At 42.9% G+C, this 13790-nt stretch overlaps 1 protein-coding gene across 1 annotated transcript in view; it reads right to left on the reverse strand.

The window, feature by feature from the left end:
* The window catches only part of VWA3A (von Willebrand factor A domain containing 3A), a 135281-nt gene extending 132975 nt beyond the window's left edge, over window positions 1–2306 (reverse strand). The window contains exon 1 of the mRNA XM_040356839.1: window positions 2174–2306. The gene's annotated coding sequence lies outside the window, so the exon portion shown is untranslated. The remainder of the gene's footprint in view (window positions 1–2173) is intronic.
* Between the last annotated feature and the right edge of the window lie 11484 nt (window positions 2307–13790).

Here is a 13790-nt window from a genome sequence, read left to right on the forward strand (position 1 = left end):
ACTATTACACCCGTGCACCTCTCCAGTGACTGCCACTGCACTAAGAGCCACTGAAAAGACAGCACAGCTGGCTCTCCTGTATGGGCTCTAGGCCTCATCAATTGAACAGGGGGTCTTGTCAACCAGAGCCACCAATAAGGCCGTACAGACAGCCCTCCTGTATAGGGTTTGAGGCCCATCAATTTAACAGGGGGGAATGGGCACCCTGCAGAAGCTGGATGATCAGAGCAGCAAGCTCAATCCCTAAAAGCAATCCCCCTGCAATGCAGCCAGCTTCTCCTCTTCTCCCTCCCACCGGTCTTTAGCTTCTGCAGGGAAAGCCAAAGGTAGATTGATTCCAGTGTTTGCACCCCCACGGCGCCCCTCTGATCTGATCACCTATCTTCCCCTACCTTCCTGCTCTGTTCCCTCTCTATATCCCCACCTTTGCAATACTTCTGGCTTTCTAGTCTCTCCCTGCTGCTGGTCTCGGTTTCAAAATAGAGACCAGGGCGGTACTAAATATGTCATTTTTGACGGCGCGGCGCTTGTATTACAATGCGCATGCGCCAGAAAGGGGCGGGACAGGCGGTCCATTATCAATAAGTGTCATGGAGTTCCAGGAAGTAAGTGCTTGTGAGCTTCACAATGCCCACAAGCAAAATGAGAACCTTCGGAAAGAAAATTTTAAAAGTCTTTTTTGAGAAAAACACTGCGCAGCGGCGGGGGATTTACAAATAGTAAGTGAAGTCAGTTGTAGCACTATAACGCATAATGAAAGCACATACATTTAAAAATTGTCTGTGTGGTTGGAAACCCGCTTTAATAACATCTTTATTTTTGATATGAGACGGAAAAAAAAACTGACAATCATTCTTCTGATATTTTCTAAAAAACAAAATATTTCATCCTGTCTGATGAACCGCAACACTTTTCTAGTTATAATATGCGCTGAAGAAACATAAAAAAGAAGCATCAAACGCACTAACATGCTTCATTTTTGTAACCGTTCTATAGCTATGATAGTAGCATATTTCTCTATAATAGATACAATGCTATGTATGGTGTGTGCGACTTTACATATAAAACTAATTGGCCCGGATTCACATACATTGGCGCATATTTATGCCGGCGTAGCGCGGAGAGGCAAGCACCGAATTCTCAAAGCACTTGCCTCCCAAACTGCGCTGGGTTCCCTCGGCGTAAGCCGGCATAGGTGGAAGTGGGTGTGATCGATGCTAATGAGGCGTGACCCCATGCAAATGATGGTCCCGAGCGCCATAAAGATACGAATAACGAACGGCGCATGCGCCGTCCTGTGGACGCATCCAAGTGCGCATGCTCAGAATCACGACAGAAATACTCCCTAAGATTCGACGGATCACTGCCTACGACGTGAACATAACCTACGCCCAGCCCTATTCACGTACTACGTAAACGACGTAAAATACGACGGCTGTGTTCCCTGGTCCATACCTTAACATGAGTTGCGCCTCATATATGGGGAATAACTTTACGCCGGACGTACGACTTACGCAAACTGCATATATTATGCGCCGGGCGCAAGTACGTTCGTAAATCGTCGTCTCTCCCTCATTTGCATATGTGCATAGAAAATCAATAGGAGCGGCAAATGCGCCCAGCGTAAATATGCGCCCACGATACGACGGCATAGGCAAGTTACGTCGGTCGTAGGAAGCCTATTTTCAGGCGTATCTAGTTTTGTGGGCACGGCGCACAGATACGACAGTGCGCTTTGTGAATCAGGCCATTCTCTGTAAAGCCTCATTAACACATCTGTAAAAAACGCATGATTTTTTATTTATGGATCTGAACACAACAGCGTTGTTTTCAATGGCGACATCCACACAGCTGCGTAAACATGCACTGCGTTCAGATCCATAACATAAAACTCACAAATCTGCGTTTCAGGACATAGGTATGCAATGCATTCTGGTACTGAAATAAAAAAAATAAAAAAAGACGACAATTTTACGCTCTTAAAAAAATGTATCTAAAAGCAAGTATCATGTAACGCAGGAACTTTTCTTAGAGGAAACATGAGTACATTTTTACATCCATGTGAACGAAGCCGAATCGTTAGATTTTTATTGGACAATGAGAAAAAAATTATTGATATATATAAAAAAAAAAAAAAAACATACACACACGACATCTGATGATTTGTTTTTACCTGTTAAGCTGACTTCAGTATGTTCAGCATCACAACACGACTTTCATTACAGCAGGCTCAGGGTGAGAGTGACTTCCGGCAGCTGAGATGTGTTACTTCGTCTCCAGGGCAACGGCCCCAACCACTGACACAGGGAGGGGGAGGCTGTATACAAAAGAGACATTCCTAGAAAGAAGAGGGTGTTCTGTGCTGTTAACATGAATATATCAGTTACATACATTTCAGAAATCATCTTCAGATATTTATTAAAAAAGTGTAAGAGAAAAATGAGTTGGAAAGCTGTGTTGGTAGAGTCGGTTGCTAGGCAGAACAAAGTTTCCATTGAATGGAGCTCTGTATAATAGCAGGGTGTGGACTGGAGTCATAGAGCCAGCACATGGCAGGAAGGTACCAAGGGGGGCAGAGAGAGGGGGGCAGCTTCTGAAAAAGCAGACTGGTTTGGTGGCCATACATGTAACAACCTGATCCAACGATTCTTCACAGAATTACATAATATAAATAATCAGGTCTATGAATTATCCAAAAGACACACACTGGGCTAGATTCAGAAAGAATTTACGTCGGCGTATCTATTGATACACCATGTAAATTCAAAGCTGCGCCAGCGTATCTTCTTTTTGTATTCAGAAAGCAAGATACGCCGAAATTAGGCTAAGATCCGACTGGTGTAAGTCTCTTACGCCGTCGTATCTTAGTTGCATATTTACGCTGGCCGCTAGGTGGTGATTCCGTCGATTTCAGCGTAGAATATGCAAATGAGCTGGATACGCCGATTCAGAAATGTACGTGCGCCCGGCGGATTTTTTTATGTCGTTTGCGTAAGGCTTTTTCCGGCGTAACGTTACTCCTGCTATATGAGGCATAGCCAATGTTAAGTATGGACGTCGTTCCCGCGTTGAATTTTGAAAATTTTACGTTGTTTGCGTAAGTCGTTCGCGAATAGGGCTTTGCGTAAATTACGTTCACGTCGAAAGCATTGACTATTTGCGACGTGATTAGGAGCATGCGCACTGGGATACGTTCACGGCATGGTGCATGCGCCGTTTGTGAGAAACGTCATTTACGTGGGGTCATGTTTTATTTACATAAAACACGCCCACATCTTGACAATTTGAATTCGGCGCGCTTACGCCGACAGATGTACGCTACGCCGCCGTAACTTAGGGCGCAGGTTCTTTGTGAATCCAGCCCCAGCCTCACTAAGTTACGGCGGCGTAGCGTATCTGAGATACGCTACGCCCACACAAACTTACAGCAGGCTTTCTGAATCTAGCCTACTGTGTCATTCATTGATTTAAATTGATTTTTTTTTTTGTTTGTTTTGTTTTTACTTTAATGCATTCTATACATTAAAGAGGAGCTCCAAACTGTAGCTGCTGACTTTTAAAAAACAGCCACTCACCAGTCCCACAATCCAACGGCGTGCTCGCCCCAGACGGTTTTACCCGCTGTCTTTTTTTCCTCCGATGCCGGTGTTCTGTCAATTTAGCCAACTCGTCAGAAATTCCAATCAAGTCACTTCCGGTTTCTTTAACCAGCCCCGGAAGGATTTGCCCCCTTAATGACCAGGCCATTTTTTGCCAACACGGCACTGCGTCGCTTTAACTGACAATCGTGCGACGCTGTACCCAAACACAATTGGTGTCCTTTAGAGCTTTCTTTTGGTGGTATTTGATCACTTCTGCGTTTTTTATTTTTTGCGCTATAAACAAAAAAAGAGAGACAATTTTGATTTTAATTTTTTTTTTTTACCTTTTTGCTATAATAAATATCCCCCCGTTTTTTTTTGTGCGTTTTTAATTTTTTGTGCTATAAACAAAAAAAGAGAGACAATTTTGATTTTGATTTTTTTTTTTTACCTTTTTGCTATAATAAATATCCCCCCCAAAAATTAAAAAAAAAGAATTTCTTCCTCAATTTAGGCCAATATGTATTCTGCTACATATTTTTGGTAAAAAATATCGCAATAAGCGTATATTAGTTCGCGCAAAAGTTATAGCGTCTATAAACTATGGGATAGATTTGTGGCCTTTTTATTATTATATATTTTTTTACTAGTAATGGTGATCAATCACTTTTGACACTTTTTTAGGGAAAAGTTATAACTTCAAACCAGTAATTTCACAGTAAATAGATACCGTACTTTCCGGCGTATAAGATGACTTTTTGGATGCAAAAAAATGCATCCAAAGCCGGGGGTCGTCTTATACGCCGGTGACAGTCTCCGTGCTGCGAGCGTCCATGATTTAAAAGCCGCTCCTTCTCCTCAGAGTGTCCTGTGATAGGCGGAACACAAATCTTCCCAGCAGCGCCTCTGTTCTGTGTTCCTCCTATCACGGATGCCTTCTCATCCTCGGACGAGAGGACATCCATGATAATCGGAACACTGAACAGAGGCACTGCTGGGAAAATTTGTGTTCCGCCTATCACAGGACAGTCTGAGGAGAAGGCGCGGCTTTCAAATCATGGACGCTCGCAGCAGACGGAGACTGTCACCGGCCTGGAAGTCAGAATCAGCAAAACGTGAGTGATGGCACTGTTGGCACAGTGGGGGAAAGTGATGGCACAGTGGGGGGAAAGTGATGGCACAGTGGGGGCAAGTGGGGGCAAGTGATGGCACAGTGGGGGCAAGTAATGGCACAGTGGAGGCAAGTGATGGCACAGTGGGGGCAAGTGATGGCACAGTGGAGGCAAGTGATGGCACAGTGGGGGGAAAGTGATGGCACAGTGGGGGCAAGTGATGGCACAGTGGAGGCAAGTGATGGCACAGTGGGGGCAAGTGATGGCACAGTGGAGGCAAGTGATGGCACAGTGGGGGGAAAGTAATGGCACAGTGGGGGCAAGTGATGGCACAGTGGGGGCAAGTGATGGCACAGTGGGGGCAATTGATGGCACAGTGGGGGCAAGTGATGGCACAGTGGAGGCAAGTGATGGCACAGTGGGGGGAAAGTAATGGCACAGTGGGGGCAAGTGATGGCACAGTGGGGGCAAGTGATGGCACAGTGGGGGCAATTGATGGCACAGTGGGGGCATGTAATGTAATGGCACAGTGAGATTTGAAAAAAGCCTGTTTCTGTCAGCGGTTCTGGCTACCCCTCAGCTTCCAGAAAGACTAGTAGGAAGGGGGTAGTCTTATATGGCGAGTATATCCCAAAACCAACATTTTTCCTGGCATTTTTCATACGCCGGCAAATACGGTAAATAATAAATTATTATATTATAACATATAGCATAATAATATATGATTTAGCTTGATTAAAATAGTACCTTTTCAGCAGCAGAAGATTTTCATTCTCCCTCTTAACTGTGTGAGAAAAACATGGGATTGTGGGTAAATCTTTTACACATAAACCCATGCTTTTTCCTTCTAGTTAAGAGGGCTGGGAGGGAGCATTTGTCTTTTAGACACATGCCCCCTTCAATGACACTGCAGTGAGGGAACAGCCTCCACTGCAGCATTTTTATTGGACAGCTTGTTCCAATGGTGCTTTACCATTGGTCCAAGGCTCCAAGCTGTCCATTAACCCCTTCCTTACCGGCGCATTGTAAAATGACGCCGGCAGGAACCCTCCCTCGATCCGGGTGGACGTCATATGACGTCCTTTGTTCCCGGCGATCTAGGGCGTGCGCCCACGGCACCGCTCTTGACCCGGCGCGCGTGCCCGGCGGTCGCGATTGCCGGTAATCAGGAGACCAACCCAGTACAGAGGAACACACATCGGCCTCCTCCCCTTGTGAGTCCCCTCCCCCCTACAGTTAGAACACACTTTAGGGAACATTTTAACCCCTTCAGCGCCCCCCTAGTGGTTAACCCCTTCTCTGCCAGTCACATTTACAAAGTAATCCGTGCATATTTATAGCACTAATCGCTGTGTAAATGTGAATGGTCCCAAAAACATGTCAAAAGTGTCCGATGTGTTCGCCGCAATGTCGCGGTCACAATAAAAAAATCGCAGATCGCCGCCATTTCTAGTAAAAAAATTAATAAAATAAAAATGCCATAAATCTATCACCTATTTTGTAGACGCTATAACTTTTGCGCAAACCAATCAATATACGATTATTGCGATTTTTTTTTTTACCAAAAATATGTAGAAGAATACGTATCGGCCTAAACTGAGGGAAAAAAAATGTTTTCGTTTTTTTTTTAAATTGTGATATTTATTAAAGAAAAAAGAAAAAAATATTGTGTTTTTTTTACAAATTGGCGCTCTTCTTTTGTTTATAGCGCAAAAAATAAATACCGCAGAGATGATCAAATACCACCAAACGAAAGCTCTATTTGTGGGGGGGGGGGGGAACATAAAGATTTAGTTTGGGTACAGTGTTGCATGACCACGCAATTGTCATTCAAAGTGCAACAGCGCTGAAAACTAAAAATTGGTGTGGGCAGGAAGGGGGTGAAAATGCCCTGTATGGAAGGGGTTAAGCATAGTGGATCTGACAAGAAGTGAGAGGCACTGTGAGCTCATCCCCTCAATCTTCTGCAAACAGAGTGTGCCAGCTTGTATTTAAACTGGCCGCTCTGTATGTAGCTTCTGACAGGCTGTACAAGAAGCCCGGTATCTCTGGATATCCCGACCGTGTGTATGCTCCATCGGACATTTGCTGTCGGAATTTATGACAACAAATGTTTGAGAGCTGGTTCTCAATTTTTTTTGATTTACGCTACGCCGCCGCAACTTTACAGGCAAGTTCTTTGTGAATAAAGTACTTGCCTGTAAAACTTGCGGCGGCATAACGTAAATCAGATATGTTACGCCCGCCGAGTTTTACGCCATTCTACGAGAATCTGGGCCGTAAAGTATCAATGGAAAACAGAAGCCATCTGACGTCTATGAGCTTCCTCACACACATTCTCCATTGTGGAAGAAAACATTTGTGAAGCTACATGAAGTCACAGACAAGATGCAGTACCTCAGAAGATAAATGTACTATGCATGATGAAATAGTAACATCACACTTGACTTTTCTGCTACCGTTGATGTATAGATTGTAACATGCATCCTGACATGTCTTTGCCAGTGTTAATGTATTTTCTCCATCCTCATGGATCAAATCACTTAGGATGCTTTACTGGAACATACCCTCTAATGGTTTTATAATGTCTTGCTTGTGTCTCTGGAGACTAGGCCACTTGTAAAAAAAAAATCCTATTGTGCTGCAGTATAGAACACTTATCGCACTCTTTGTGGATGACTGGAGGCAGGGAAGCAAGGGGGATATAACAGCTTTAAGAAGGAACGCTTAGTTGTCGAAAACAAGCTTAGCTCCAAACATGCTATTTTTGGATAGCTGTGAGCAAACAATGCACTTTACTTGCACTTCGTCCAATATACTCCTAAAGTCTGTGATGAAAATTATAGCTGATACAATAGCTGAATTAAGATGTGGCCCCTCAAACCTTACTAATACCAGTAAATATGCCCTTGTACACTAAAGGGGTGCCCAGCCCAGTACACAGCCCAGTGCAGAGGATCACTGTAATCTTTCGTAGTACTAAATGCTAGGCATGTGCAATTTTTTAAGTTACGAATACGTTTTCCGTCAATTTTCGTTATTTTAGTTGATTCGTTAACATACGAATGAACGAACAGTTTAGCGCAATTAATAACGAATAACGATATTTTCAAAATAACGAATATGAAAAACAACGAAGCTACGAAAGAAGAAAGAAACGAAAACGTAGAAACAACGAAAATACCGAACCCAAAAAGAATAATAATTACGAAAAACAAAATTAACGAAAATGCAAACTTACTAATATTCGAAGACCGAAAAGAAAACAACCGAAATGGCGAACAAAGAATAAAAAACGAAAATCAAAACTAACGAAAAATAAATTACGAATCTTCGGAAAACGGAAATGAAAACAACGAAAATACGAAATAATGTAAATTAGCTTTCGTTAGTACTGAAATATTTCTGGACATTGACCAATAGCCACTGAGCGCTGTCCCTTTCCTCTGAAGAGGTTTGTTCCTTCCCACAATGAGCTTCTTTCTCATTACCTCCTGGCTCTTTGTGTCTTTTTCTGTGTTAGACTGCAGTGCATCTAATTTCTAGATTTGTATTTGTAATATCTGACATATTTTAGTTTTCTTCTACGTCAGACTTCATTCTAGACAGGGTGTGTGTGCTAACTAAGACAGTCAAGTCAATCACAGTAAAGTACGAATTACAAAAATTACGACGAGTAGTGTGTCGAATAAACGTAAAATGTATTCTAACAGAATTACGAATGCAATAAAATCTACAAAAGTACGTTTTTACAATCAAAGGAAATTAGACACGAAAATACGAATGATCATAAAGCAACGAAAATATATTTCTTACGAAAATACGAACGCGGCATGATGGAAAATATAATGTAAATACGAAAAGCAAAACAACGAAAATTAAACTAACGTAAAAACGAAGGAACAAATAAAATCATTTTAAAAATACGAACGCGGCAGAATACAAAATATAACGAAAATACTAATCTCGATTCAACGAAAAATAAACTAACAGAAAAAAACCGGAAACGGAAAAAAGAGTGTTACGAAAATACTAAAGAGTACAAATACGATAACTAACGTCTTACGAAATTACGACTCGTTACGAATCACGATAAACGAACAGAAACTAAACAGAAATAAACAAAAATTTTTGCTGTGCACATGTCTACTAAATGCACAAAAGCTTGTGCAGATATTATGGAAATGTATGCAGGCCTGGACTGGTACAAAAAGAAGGGCCAGGCATTTTGGACTGAGCAGCCCATTTTGGTTTATAAACCAAATTAATAATATTGACCACCAATACTACACAACACAAGTACGCCACAGCTACTACACACTGCACCACACCAAAACCACACCAGTACTATGGACCACCAATACTTTACCAAACACTACATGGCTACTTCACCACACCACCTTGCCCACCAACGCTACAGCCCATCAACTACATCACATGACACCAATACTACACCACATCTAGATTACACCCCATCACATCGTTATTGGAGACCACCATACAAATGCTCCAACCTCCCCCCGACCACTGGAGTCCACATATGGCACCATAACTACATGTAATGTTCCCCATCATAGTGTTACGTTGTATATTTTCGGATTGTGGGTCATACTCTTTCCAGAGGATAAATACAGCACACCCGGATCTTGGCTAATCTCTCTGGTACATAATGTATATAACATGGTTTTCGGAATAGAATATTACCAGTACATGGTAAGGTCTCCAGTATATACTGTATTTATTGGCATATAACACTCACTTTTTTACCCTGAAAATAGAGGGTAAACTGTGCCTGCGTGTTATACGCAGGGGGCTGTGGAAAGTTTTTATCCTGAAACTTCCCTCTTAAAGTTAGGGTGCGTGTTATACGCCTGTGCGTGTTATACGCCGATAAATATGGTAATTGGTTTTCCGGTATAGAACAGATCCCCTGCTCTCACCTGAGTATCCTCTGCATACACTTCACCTGATCAGGCACCGCCTCCCGACATCAGCATTGTAGGGCCCAATGGGGCGGAGATGTGGCCGTATCTTCTCTGGTACCAGCAGAGCCAGGAAGTGGGTGGAGAGGGGATGTGCCTATTATCCTGACCCCACATTTGGCCGTTGGGTGTGATGGTCATCTGCTAGACAAACAGTATGCGGTGCTAAGCCTGTGCAGTGAGTTTAAGCATGCTCCTAACTTAGTAGTGTTGAGCAGAATATGCCATATTCGATTTCGCGATATATCTCGAATATATATTCGAATATTCGAGATATATTCGCTAAATTCGAATATTCGTGATATTTTATCGAAATTAATTGATTGCGATTTTTCGCTATTGCGAATGCGAAAATAATTGCGATTTTTTTAATAACTGCGGTAGGAGCGCTCTGATTGGCTTAGAATATTCGTGATATTTTATCGAAATATCGCAACATGCGAATGCGATATTTATTGCGCAATTTCGAGATATGCTGGAGGAGCGCTCTGATTGGCTCAGAATATTCGTGATATTTTATCGAAATATCGCAACATGCGAATGCGATATTTATTGCGCAATTTCGAGATATGCTGGAGGAGCGCTCTGATTGGCTTAGAATATTCGTGATATTTTATCGAAATATCGCAACATGCGAATGCGATATTTATTGCGCAATTTCGATATATGCTGGTGGAGCGCTCTGATTGGCTCAGAATATTCCTGATATTTTATCGAAATATCGCAACATGCGAATGCGATATTTATTGCGCAATTTCGAGAAATGCTGGAGGAGCGCTCTGATTGGCTCACTCTGAAATCGAATATTCGAGATATTTTAACGCAATTTCACAAAATGCGAATGCGAAATTGATTGCAGATATTTCGAAAACTGCTGTAGCAGCACTCTGAAATCGAATATGTATGATATTTTAACCAAAAAACATATTGCGATTGCGATTTTTCGATCGCGCATGCGCAATTGCGCGAACAACACGCGACCATTTCCTGGAGCCTTGCCAGTTTCCAACTTATGATCGCAGCGCAATCACACAGCAACATGGTTGGAAGCAATTTCACTAAGTCTGAGGAAAAGTTGCTGATTTGTGTAAGTATTTTGACCACTGTTATTTCATCATCTTCAACTGCATTTTAGTCTAGTTTAAAAGTTAGTATATATGATCAGATATTAGTATTTCACAAAAAATGTGTCTCCTGCTTTTACAAAACTACAAGTCCCAGCATGCCTGGACAGCTGCAGACACCCTGGTTGGCAAATGTGTATTTAGGCACTTTTCCTTGTTATTTAGCATAATGAATTTAACATTTTTTTGGACATAGGACGTATGCGAACGTCCTGACTTCAGTGTCCTCAAGGCCCAAGGACGTTCGAATACATATTGCCCTTTAGATGTTGCAGAACTACAACTTCCAGCATGCCTGGGAATGCTGGCACTTCTAGTATTGTAAGTTCTGCAGGCCCCCATTTTTCAGGCCTTTATGCACGGGTCTCTAAACTGTGGCACCCTAGATGCAGCAAAAGTAAAATTCTTAGCATGCACTGACAGACCGTGGCTGATGGGAGTAGTAGTTTTGCAACAGCTGGAGGTGGACTGGTCTTGAAACCCAGAGTTAGGTAACAAACCCGTAGTGTTTTGCAACCATCCTGCCTCCAGCTGTTTTTTTTCCTGTTGAAAAGCCTGTGGCGTGCAAAACACAACCCAAAAACTCCACCCGGTGCAAGGAAAAATTTGCACACACCTAAAGAGTGACATCACAAAAAACTGCGGCGGTTGCATACGTCAGTGGTCCTCCGAAAAGGTCCCGTCTCTGACCCCCCGGGGCGTTAGGCTCCTGACAGGGAAAAGAGTTACTGTGGTCCATACAGCCGAAGCCATATGGACCCATCTCGGTCCAAGCAGCGCAATCAACACGCGAACAACACGCGACCATTTCCTGGACCCTTGCCAGTTTCCAACTTTTTGATCGCAACGCAATCGCAGAGCAAGATGGTTGGAAGTAATTTCACTGTATCTGAGGAAAATTTGCTGATTTGTGTAAGTATTTCGACCACTGTTATTTCATTATCTTCAACTGCATTTTAGTCTAGTTTAAAAGTTAGTATATATGATCAGATATTAGTATTTCACAAAAAATGTGTCTCCTGCTTTTACAAAACTACAAGTCCCAGCATGCCTGGACAGCTGCAGACACCCTGGTTGGCAAATGTGTATTTAGGCACTTTTCCTTGTTATTTAGCATAATGAATTTAACATTTTTTTGGACATAGGACGTATGCGAACGTCCTGACTTCAGTGTCCTCAAGGCCCAAGGACGTTCGAATACATATTGCCCTTTAGATGTTGCAGAACTACAACTTCCAGCATGCCTGGGAATGCTGGCACTTCTAGTATTGTAAGTTCTGCAGGCCCCCATTTTTCAGGCCTTTATGCACGGGTCTCTAAACTGTGGCACCCTAGATGCAGCAAAAGTAAAATTCTTAGCATGCACTGACAGACCGTGGCTGATGGGAGTAGTAGTTTTGCAACAGCTGGAGGTGGACTGGTCTTGAAACCCAGAGTTAGGTAACAAACCCGTAGTGTTTTGCAACCATCCTGCCTCCAGCTGTTTTTTTCCTGTTGAAAAGCCTGTGGCGTGCAAAACACAACCCAAAAACTCCACCCGGTGCAAGGAAAAATTTGCACACACCTAAAGAGTGACATCACAAAAAACTGCGGCGGTTGCATACGTCAGTGGTCCTCCGAAAAGGTCCCGTCTCTGACCCCCCGGGGCGTTAGGCTCCTGACAGGGAAAAGAGTTACTGTGGTCCATACAGCCGAAGCCATATGGACCCATCTTGGTCCAAGCAGCGCAATCAACACGCGAACAACACGCGACCATTTCCTGGACCCTTGCCAGTTTCCAACTTTTTGATCGCAACGCAATCGCAGAGCAAGATGGTTGGAAGTAATTTCACTGTATCTGAGGAAAATTTGCTGATTTGTGTAAGTATTTCGACCACTGTTATTTCATTATCTTCAACTGCATTTTAGTCTAGTTTAAAAGTTAGTATATATGATCAGATATTAGTATTTCACAAAAAATGTGTCTCCTGCTTTTACAAAACTACAAGTCCCAGCATGCCTGGACAGCTGCAGACACCCTGGTTGGCAAATGTGTATTTAGGCACTTTTCCTTGTTATTTAGCATAATGAATTTAACATTTTTTTGGACATAGGACGTATGCGAACGTCCTGACTTCAGTGTCCTCAAGGCCCAAGGACGTTCGAATACATATTGCCCTTTAGATGTTGCAGAACTACAACTTCCAGCATGCCTGGGAATGCTGGCACTTCTAGTATTGTAAGTTCTGCAGGCCCCCATTTTTCAGGCCTTTATGCACGGGTCTCTAAACTGTGGCACCCTAGATGCAGCAAAAGTAAAATTCTTAGCATGCACTGACAGACCGTGGCTGATGGGAGTAGTAGTTTTGCAACAGCTGGAGGTGGACTGGTCTTGAAACCCAGAGTTAGGTAACAAACCCGTAGTGTTTTGCAACCATTCTGCCTCCAGCTGTTTTTTTCCTGTTGAAAAGCCTGTGGCGTGCAAAACACAACCCAAAAACTCCACCCGGATGCAGTGAAAAATGTGCACACACCTAAAGAGTGACATCACAAAAAACTGCGACGGGTACATACGTCAGTGGCCCTCCGAAAAGGTCCCGTCTCTGACCCCCCGGGGCGTTAGGCTCCTGACAGGGAAAAGAGTTAGCAACGCATATCTCCCCTATACGTGTATCCTGTGTTGTTAATAATATATTCATAATTATGCAAATGATAATGGCTGCTATATTTATGCAAAAAAGGTGGCGACCGAAATGGCAGGATATAAAATCTGTCATGTTACCCCTGTCATTGATTAATAAGGCGAGAATGCTTCCAATTGTTGAATAGCATACATTTACGTCATATATCCATAAGGCTGTCAACAGAAGTATTACAATATACTTTGTTCTTCATCTTGCAGAAGTTCCTGGAAACAGGATACGATAAGCTGCGGAGGCAGCCAGAGAAAAGGGCTGTGGTCAGCGCCCTAATCGCTGACTTTGGCGGCCAACACGACCACAATGCAATTGT

The sequence above is a fragment of the Rana temporaria genome, chromosome 6 (genome assembly GCF_905171775.1).
Source record: "Rana temporaria chromosome 6, aRanTem1.1, whole genome shotgun sequence".
NCBI classification, from domain to species: domain Eukaryota; kingdom Metazoa; phylum Chordata; class Amphibia; order Anura; family Ranidae; genus Rana; species Rana temporaria.